Source organism: Marmota monax, unplaced genomic scaffold (genome assembly GCF_021218885.2).
Source record: "Marmota monax isolate L192 unplaced genomic scaffold, Marmota_monax_Labrador192_F-V1.1 WCK01_AAM20220418_F8-fsc00045, whole genome shotgun sequence".
Lineage (NCBI taxonomy): Eukaryota > Metazoa > Chordata > Mammalia > Rodentia > Sciuridae > Marmota > Marmota monax.
Window position 1 is genome coordinate 7,414,956 of NW_026692132.1, and position 10,861 is coordinate 7,425,816.

The 10,861-nt window shown below is 38.9% G+C and overlaps 1 pseudogene; it reads left to right on the top strand.

The window, feature by feature from the left end:
- Positions 1–10,443: 10,443 nt before the first annotated feature.
- LOC124108779 (U6 spliceosomal RNA) lies at positions 10,444–10,538 on the top strand (annotated as a pseudogene).
- The last annotated feature ends 323 nt before the right edge of the window (positions 10,539–10,861 follow it).

Genomic DNA, 10,861 nt, shown 5'->3' on the forward strand with positions numbered 1-10,861 from the left:
TGCACATCAAAACATGAATAGACTAACAAAAAAGTGGTATACTGAAATAATTGAATACTTCTCAGCAATTAAAATGAACCAACTACTGATAACCACAACAATATGGGTGAATCTCAAAATCACACTGAGAACTGAAATTACACACAAGCTATTTCATACTGTAAGATCTTATTTGTATAAATTTAAGCAACTCAGTGGTAAAATAAAGTAAAGCAGTGGTTTCCAAAGCCTGGAGTGGAAGCAAATTGGTCACAATATAACAATTTGGAATTTGGGGGGATGATGGTCACATGATGTATTCATTTTTTGCAGGGGGGGTACCGAGGATTGAACTCAGGGGCACTTGATCACTGAGCCACATCCCCAGCCCTATTTTGTATTTTATTTAGAGACAGGGTCTCACTGAGTTACTAAGCGCCTCACTTTTGCTGTTGCTAGCTTTGAACTCGTGATCCTCCTGCCTCAGCCTCCTGAGCCTCTGGGATTACAGGCATGCGCCACTGTACCTGGCCCAATGTATTAATTTTTTCAAAACTCATCACACTGTACTCAAAATAGGCACAATTTTGCATATAAATTATGCATCAAAGCTGATTTTAATAGGAAAAACAAAAAATTTAGAAATTTCCTTTAACCTTTCTCAACTAATAAGCCTTCTTATATTTCAAAATTTTAACAAACTTCAGTGGGTAAACCCAAATATGTAGTATCATCTTATCCATATTATTTGCACCTTTTATAATTTACTGTTTAGAAAAGGATGCTGCGAAACGTACAACATAAATTTAGTCAAACTCAGAGTTACTTACTTGAATATTCACTTAGAGTCTTGTGATGAGCATCTTTTTAGGCAATGTTTAGAAGAGGTATTGCAGACACGGAAACCAATTACTAGAGTAGGTGGATTATCTACACACAGTCCATTTGGGAGGGGTCTTGCAGTGCCAACCACCAAGACCCCTTCCAAATGGACTGTATGTAGCCAGCCAGCTACAGCAGTTCCCCTTCCAGCAGAAGGCTTTGGTATGAAATCCTTAATCCCCTTTGTCTCTAACACCACCACCTGTAGGATTGCACTTGAGAGGCAACCTGACCTAATACTGCATGAACATTTGCTTGTTAATTCTGATGATTTGGGGATTTACAGACCTAAAGAACTACTCAATATCTACAACTGGTTCTGTGAAATGCAACATTTATTTTTTTTAGTAAACTCTACTCATTTTTTTTCTTTTTTGTATTTCTATACTTTCTGTATTGGAATGCATATTTCCTTTGAAAAGAACAGTTATTAGAATATAAAGAGGTTGGAAAAAGACCAATTAGCTTAGTGAAATGGTTAATTGTGAGTTTGAATATTTGTAGCATTTACTGAGCAGTATGCTAATACAGAGCCATTTTCAAATCCAAAGTTCAAATCAAGCAGACAATTCAATTGAGGTACAAACAGATTGACCAACCAGAATTAGAAATTGACCTTTCTATCTCTTTTTAACCTCAGTCTGAGAGAACTCATGTAATCAGTTGATTTATTGCACCATCGTTCGTCCATTGGAAGATCCTCTCCTTGGAAATCTGAGATATGAATGTAGAAGATATTCCCACACTCATCTTCTCTGCTGTTGATCTCAGCTCTACAACCTTTTGTGCCTTCATCACCAGGAAACTTCTACTTAGTCACTGAAGAGAATGCCTTACATCACTGATGTCCCCTTCCCTTGCCTTGATTTGTAATCACAAGGTCCAAGAAATGCAGGTGGTGAAGAGGTTTATTCAGGATTTGTAAATCAAGCTGCAACCAGATTGGGTTGCTCAAGAAGCTGATTTCCGTGGAGGGAAGTGCTGACTAGCCTCAGCTGTGAGCTGTCAGCCCCCAATTCTCTTGCAGCTGGGTGTAAGGGCTTCAGTCCTAGAGGGGCACCCTGAACAAAACATCCAGGTATATCACTACATATCTTTATCCAATTCCCAGTCCAGCTCCAGGCAGGCAAAGGCTACTCTTCTGCTCTGAAGTAGCAATTGGTGCTACGTTGCCCAGGACATTAGGAGAAGTGGAAAGCTTTCTTCAGACTATTGTCCCTGCACAGGCCCTGTTCTCTTCTCCTCTGGTATTTTGGCTCTACTTTGAGTACTACTTATTTCTTTTTAAAATTTCTGAATTTTATATTAAGGTTCTGATATCCACATACTTTCCTCTTTCTTCCTTATCATTTCCCAGTTGGCTTGCAGAAAATCCACGTGTTAATTTGTGAACTTTTCAGGAATTATAGGATGATATAACACTGCTTAATCAAACATTTAAATCACAATTGAAAAGAGGGAGGCCATTACCTTACAGGCTTTAGGAGAAAGAGGGATAAAGAGAATTTAGGAGATAAGCAGAGTAAATGCTGATGCTTAACTTTTGCAAATAATTAAATAAAAAGCCTGCAGTACTCAGAATTTGGGAGGGGAAAAGCAATTTCATCTGGTGATTAAGATTTGAGTAAGATTCAAAATCAGAAAAATTATGAACATTTGACAACCCCACATGAGATTACAGATGTAAAATCATTATAAAATGATTTTTATGGAAGACAAAACATTAAAATAGAATGATGAAACATAAATTTCAATGAACTTTATTAATTAACCTTCTCTCCTGATACCTTAATTAAATCTCATGTGAATAGATATTAATTTTGTCATCTATAAAGGAGAGAGTAACTTCTGTATTCTGTGCAACATGACTAATTAGAGGGGAGAGGGCTGAGTATGTAACATGGACCATGGAGGGTAGGCCTCTCCACAGGTAGCAAGATTGAGATAGCATTTAAGTGGACTTTTAACAGATTATTTTTAGTGATTTTTTAAAATCTTAAAATATTTATGATTCATATAGTGCCATGATAGAATTGCAGCCTATGATTCTCAGTTCACATAGAAGACTTTATATAATTTTGGTGGTTCTCTGTTCCTCTTTGGGGAAGTTTAGGGGGATACACTGTTCTTTCTGTACAGTAATCAGGTCCAGTGTTCTTTGTACCCCCCAATCACTGAGACAGACACAACCACACTGTGGTTAGAATCCAGCCATCTGACTCTCTTCAAAATTGCCTTTGAGCAAAAGGGGACTCACAAGTCATGAGTCACTTTCTCAGGTAATATCAGGAAGAATGATAAAGTACCCAAGACTGATCATCTGTAAAAATGACTCTAGGGCCCACAGGCAATTTCTGAGGATACAGAAAGAAGCAAGAAATATTGGAAGACTTCCTTGGGAGTTTCTGGTGGTTCATGACATTCTCCTCGCTATGGGTTCTAAGCTTTACTCAAAGAAAGATTTCTAAAAGATTTTATTAGCTCCAAAATTAGAATGACTTGCCCTTACCTTTCTCCTTTGAGAGGTTGAGAGGAAGAGAAAATGTCCCTAACACTCACTCTTATTTTAGGGCCCTAGATGGATATATTTTTTTTAACATCACAGGAGTGATTAGTGTGGCATTGGTTTTAAAGAATAAAGTTGGCTACATATGGCATCTCTATGAAGTTGGATTCTCTCAAGGAAAAAAAAAAACAATGCTCAGAATTGTTAGGTGCATTCTAAAAGGAAATTATGGGATAGTGGGGCTTCTCAAACTCTTCTACTTTAGGAAATTATATTTCCAGCAGTGGATTGGGGAGATAATCAATTCAAAGTTAAAACTTCTCCCAGTTTATTATAATACCATGGTAGTTATCAGTTTTCCTCAATAGCAGTCATTATTTCCCCTTTTGAACCATAGGAAAGCTAAAAGTGATTATTTTCTTTGAGGTTCAAACAAATTTTCCATTTTAAGAAAAGACACTAGTTAATCTTCACCCTCCAAATTTTTCATCTTCTTCTTACTTTCTCCTTCCTCATCAAAGCTGTGTTTTGTTTCTGGCTGTCAGACTCAAATCATAAAGAGTGTATAAGCTAATAAAAACTTTTTTGTCGTTGTGACTTGTGAGCTGTTATTTTACTCTGCATTCTGTTGAAACAAGGTAGATTACAAATAATCACAATAAAGAAGTTTCATTCTTATACAAATAATTAGCTAATGCTGGTAACCTCTTAGGATATTTCAGAAAACATGAATTTACTTCATGCATATATTGTAATCATATCATTTGGTCCTCAAAAGATCTTGATAAATTAAAGCAATTTTCCATCCCCATTTCCTAAAAAATAAATTGTTTTTTTTTTTTTCCTTGAGAGAATCCAACTTCATGGAACACAGTCAGTTATGACTTCCTTCTGCACTCAGTAGTACATAATTTGCAGCACTGGGATTCTGCATTCTGTTTTGGAACCGAATCTAGTATGGTGGTTGCTTTTATGTGTTAACCTGACTGGGTCCCAAGTGCCCGAGTATTTTGTTAAATAACACTTCTGTGTGTATCTGTGAGGGTATTTCTGGATGAAATTATCATTTAAATCAATAGACTGAGTAAAGAAGATTGCCCTCATTCAATCAGTTGAAGACCTGAATAGAATAAAAGGTTGAGTAAAAAAGAATTGTTACTCTTTGTCTTCTAACTAGACCATCAGTTTTCTCCTATTGGACTCTGTCTGAAATTTTCATTGTTGGTTTTTGTGGAGAATGGTGACAGTGGGAGAGAGCAGTGCCTGAAATTGAAGTCCCTGAAGACTTTATGGCTTTGGCATGATTGGTACCTGGGAAAATCTCTGTGCAAAGGTGCAGAATGCCTAGTTGCAATGGTAATGCCCTTCATGAGGAGGCTTTGCAATAGAGTCTTATCAGCCTCAACCTTGATCTCAGGCACATGGCTCCTAGGAATAAAGGAACTCTTTTGCTAGACAACCACAATATTTCACCAGCTCTGCTGCTCCTGAGCCTGCTCCCATAACAATAACTTTAAACAATGGACTTTCTTGAGAGCTATAGAAATCTCCTAATATTTCACATTGTGACTGTAGTATGTAATTTAGGAATAAACTGCATAATGTTGCTAATTCTGTAACTCTCATGAATACAAAGAATAATGTTTGCATAGTCTTTAATCTGATTCATGAGACACATATAATAAAGATTGCTGGCATAATTCTTTAGACCTGCTTCTCCATCAGAGAGCTGTGCTCCACCCAATCCCAGTTGTTATCTTCAAAATCTGTGCATGTCTTTATTTTTCTAATTTCTCATTGCCCCTCTCCGGAAACTGCTAGTTTTGCCGCACTGGTCTTTGATGTTTCTCCTGGGTCTTCAGCTTGCTTACTTTAGTTTTTGTCTTCTCAGTCTTCAGAATTGAGCAGGCCAATTCCTTATACTAAGTCATATGTGTGTGTGTGTGTGTGTACACACACACACATATATACACACATACATATACATATGTACACACAAACATACATATACATAGGTATATATATATACACATATATATGCTACATATGTAAATAATGTGCATATACACATATATGCTATTAATTCTGATTCTGGAGAACTCAGATACTCAGACAAATATATCTATTATTTTCATAATAGTAGAGGTTAATAAATTTTGTATCAGATTCCAGAAGAATTTAAATTTTTAACAAGATTCTTAAGTGATCCTGAAGCATACCAAAATTTGAAAACTACAGCATATTGTTTTAGAATTTGATCACCTTCTGACACACAAACATCTTGAAAAAGTCAAGAATACTAAAAATCATCTCCTTCCTACTGCTAGCTAAGGAATGACCACAAAATGCCAGGCACTTTTCAGAATATTTTTTTCATATTAACTTATTTACTCCTCATGGTATCCCTGATGCCCATTTATTTTATCAATGAAAAAATTGGGCACAGAGAAGTTATAAACTGCCGAGGATCACACAGTTAGTGACTGAGTCGGGCTGGGAATGTGGACAGTCAGCTTTGGGAAATCACCTTCTCAACCTCTCTGCTCTCCTGCCTCTCTGCCAAGAGTTGACTTTCTAAGAAACTATGACTGTTGACTTATTTTGACAAGGATTTGGCACTGAGAAAAATCATACTCCTTTAGTCCAATACCTTTAAGATTTGATATGCTTTCTCTTACCATATTTGACACTCTACAGAGGAAAATTTACACTCTGCATTCTCTACTGCCTATTGACAGGCTCAATTGTAAATCACTATAAGTAATGAAATTAGGGTAAATAGAAAATAGCTCTTTTCTTGAGTGCTCCCTATCTACTAAGTGCAGTGGTAAGCACTTTTCCTGCATGTGATCATTGAAATCTATCTCCAGTGCATTCTTTCTTAGGGGAACAGGAAGTGGTTCAGATGGCTCACAGATCTCCTGGGGAATCAGAATCTCCTGGGAGCTTTCTACACACAATCCCAGTTCCTAGTCCCAGAGGTTTTGACCAAATTTGTCTGGACTGAAGCACAATGGCCTGGGGATTGTTTTAAACCTTTCCTAGTTAATTCCAATGTGCAGTCAGACTTGAAAATCACTGTTGTGCTAAATATTTTAGGAATTTTATTTAAACCTCAGGAAAACTCAGTAAGGTTGGTATTATTTTGCTCATTTTATTTATGAAGAAACTGGTTTGGAAAGGTCAAAACCTTGGCCAAGTGACAAAGGGGGCCAAGCTGGGGATTTGAAACAGCATCTTGACAGCTTAGAATCCTGTTGCCATAACCAACACACTATTCTGCTCAGGAGAGATCCCACTTGAGGAGGGCAATTAAGGGCCCCTTGGGCTGGGCTGCATTCCTGCTGTTCTGTGCAGCTCACCTGTGCTAACCCCCACCCCAGACTCTCACTCTCCTGCAGACTTACTTAAAAGCTTATGTCATTTCCCATTATTTCGGCTTTATTGGCCCAACAGCAAAGTAAGGACATCTTTCCAGATGACAGCCAGACTCCTGTCTAGAGCAAAGCATAACTGGCCACAGGGGAAGGCTGCCTTATATCCACTAAAGCATATTCTTTTGATGCGAATAGTGTGCCTCATGCTCTGAGTAAATTGGTTTAGTCAGGATGAGTCAGAGACCCAAGAGAGAGAGGTTTGGATTCAGGCAGCTGGCCAGAACTACCCAGAAGTATTTCCATGAACCTTCACAAGGCTAACATTGAACCCACAGGCCTCTTTGCAGCTGGGCTTTGTGTTGTACAATCTCTCTCTGAGGTAGTTTTCACAGTGGGGAAGGCACAAGCACTTTGCATTTGAGTCTTGTCCAGTCCCTGTGGACTTACCCCAAGTGACCATCCTCCTGGCCAGCTTGTGAGAAAGGAAGACTTCCTGGGTCTTGGACCTGGGGTAATACTGACTTCCACATCTGCATTTGTCCTCACATAACAGGTCTCACAGTACCCTCATGTGCACCCAGGTTACCACAAAAAGCTAAATTGTATGTTATATATTTAAAATGAATTTTTTAAAACATTCCCCCAGCCCAAGAGAAAGAGAGGAAAGGGTAATAAAAGGAGGGAGGGAGGAAAATGGTTTCTCCATTATCTCTCACATTGCAAAATAAACACAATGATTTCCTCACATTCTTGTTTCTCTCACTCTCCTCCCTCAGGCTTCTCCTCCTTGCTCCACTGTGGCCCTCTAGCTGTGCCTGTGGACTTTGGGGGTCCTTTCTTGCTTTGGAAAGATGCTTTCACTCTCACTTCCACAACTCCTCACTTTCTGCCCCCTGTTATAGAATCTATACTGTTCCTCATTCCTCGGATTTCAAATGCACCCACATCTTTCAGAGGTCTTTGTAAATGGAAATGGTTTTCTTTTTCCTTTCTGCTTTCTCCTTCCCATCACTTTGCTTGAAGTTCTTCTGTAGACTCTGGAGAAGTTACTCTACCCTTCACACTGCCCTGACATTAGCGCCCTACTCTTTTCACATTAGCATCTTTCTCATCCCATGTAGCTTCCTTGTTCTTTTTCTGTGACCTGAAATCTTCCTCTGTCTTCCCCCTCCTCCACCCTATTTTGTTCTTCTTTTCTGAATTCCTCATTTACACAGCAAATATTTATTGAGCAGTGAGCCTGCCAGGCACTGAAAGGAAAAGATATAGTCATAAATCTTTGAACTTGAGTAGTTCCAATCTGGCTTTTCTGAATGAATTCAAATAGATGTTGCCAGATCCAAACCTTCATTTCTCTTTCACTGTGAAACTGTGCAGCAGACCCAGCTGTTCATACCTCCAGTCCATCCTGTCGCCATCAGTCCATCAGTGCTTGCATATGGCAGTTACAAACTCAACCCAGAACTATTCACTGGTACAATGAGACAGAGCTCCTTACCATCCCATGGAAGTAAAATTGAGAACAGCAGATGAACCTTCTTGCAAAAGAAAAATACCGCAAATTATTTCTAAGCTGAATTTAAGATACACAGATCAAACATTAGAGAGGCCCCAGAATTCCTCTGGTGTCAGTGCTTTGGAAGATCCCAGGCAAATCCAGAAATCCCTTATTCACTGGGTTGACATAAATATTGTCTCTCTCAGAAGTTCCTAAGCATTTTCCCGACCTCTGTGAATCCATTGTTTGAGGTGACACCAACTGTCCCTTTAGAAAAACACACCAACCCCTGTAGTCCTCCTGACTCTAGAAAGAATCCTAGTTTCTCCTTAATATTTTTTTCTTCCCAGGGTTAAATGTTATCAAAACCCAACAGGCAGTTCCTCCTCTCTTACCTCTCCTTGTTGAAAGAAAAGAGAATCAAAGAACATTTTGGAATGCCATGTGCCAGAGAATGCTAAACACAGTTTTTATTTAAACCTCTTAACAATCATGTTGAGGCACTATTACATCTCCATTTTGCAGATAAGGAAAACTGGACACAATTTATATAAATTGAAGAAATATATAACTGCCCATTTTACACCCTCCCACCATGGCAAGGGCTCCATCCAGCATGCTGGGCTGGAATGGGGAGCATGGGAAGCTTTTGCCACCCAAACCCAGATGCTGTGTCCTTAGGAGCAGTTAACTCTCAGTGGCCCTCAAAATGCTGCAACTCCAGCAACCGGAGATGTGATCCGCAAATTATCTTCAAAAGTCTTCAGTCACAAAATATTTATAAAAATTTTATTAAAATTAAAGTCCTTGTTTTAGGCATGGCAAAAAATTGCACAGGACTTCAATTCTGTTGAAAAGAAAATAAATTCTGAAGAGATTAGGTCACCATCAGTTTTATACTTCACCTTTGACTTCTATTCACAGCTCTGTCCTTTTGGACACCACATTGGAAAGGAAAAAAAAATAAAGAAAACGTAGAAGACAAAGAAAGGGAGGGAAGAAACTAGGAATGCATCTGAATAAAATGCCATATTTCAGCAATTCACCGTATATATTTAGATTTCATGCACAGACATGTGCTTCTTTTAAAAAGTCCCTCTTGCTTTTCCTCAGAGGCCTGCTGACCAATAACACTGAGTTGTGGATCTACCTTGAGACTTTCCTGGGCCCCTCCAGGAGGAAGCAGGCACTGCTCATAAAGTATGGTTTTTGCTCTGCTAGATCTCTAGACCTTGGCTTATGTACATACAATTCTGTACTGCTCACTGTGAGGTCTCAAAGAGCCTAGGACCTCATGCTTCTGCTTCCAGGAGACATTCAGAATCCTATATTGTATCAGGAAAAAAAATCTACTGGATTCCTGGGATGAAACAATTAAAATAAATTTATTTTTTCATTCTCCTCTTAAACCTGCTTAGTGGTGATTGACCTTCCCCTGAACAGAAGCACACAACATCCAATGACTTTTCTAATTTTAACTATTATATAACAAAGTCACTTTCATCATTTCAATTGCAGCCAAGGCACTTTTCATCAGAAATAAATCTTTGCTCCAACACAATCAGGTCCTCAACCTTTAGGGCCTATCCTGCAGCTGCTCACTTCTCTATGCACTCAGCATCTCCCTTGGCAGGAAATCCACTCCTGCTGCCCCCACAGCCACACTGAATAGGACATGCCTTTTACACAGATCCTGGGCTCAACTACCAACTGCTGCTTCCACATTCACTCCTTGGGATGTCTGTGACTTTGACACACAATCCCATGAGAATTCAGCCTCTTTGCAAGTATAGGACTTTAATTTGGCTGCTGCAGGCAGGCATGAAACAGGCTTCAATCATCTGCATTGCCAACTGCAAGAATACTTGTCAACTGGCCCTAAGGACATGCCTGTCACGTCACCAGTCCTGAACTAAGTGGCAGTTCCCCTTTCCGTGGTCTCTCACCTAATAAATCACCTTCCCAGATTTTTTTTTTCTTTTTTAATCCCCACCCTTAGCTTTTTCATCTTCATCTTCTGGATAAGAGTTTCTAGAGTTGTAAAACCAATTCTCAAATCTTTCTTTGAAAATCTACATTTGGGCCTGACACCTTGATCTGGAATTCTATAGCTGCTGTATCTGAAGACTCTAGTTGAAACTTCCTATTTACTATTCTTTTACAGAATAAGAAATGTTTCTCTCTCTCAAAGAGAGGAACCAATACTCACTATGGCAGCATATGTACTAAAATTGGACCGATACAGAGAAGATTAGCATGGTCCCTTTGCAAAATTCATGAAGTATTCCATATATTTCATGAAATTAGCCGATCCCCAAAAAAAATAAATGCCAATGACTTCTCTGATTTAAGGATGCTGATCTATAATATGCTGCGCATGGTGGGGGGGGCGGGGATGGGGTTGGGAGGATTAAATGAACTCTAGCTAGGACAAAGGGGAAAGGGGGAGGGAGGGGAAGGGAGGGAGCATAGGGGTAGGAAAGATAGTGGAATGTGATGGTCATCATTACCCTAAGTACATGTATGAAGACAAGAAGGATGTAACTCTACTGTGAGTACAACCAGAGATATGAAAAATTTTGTTCTATATGTGTAATATGAATTGTAATGCATTCTATT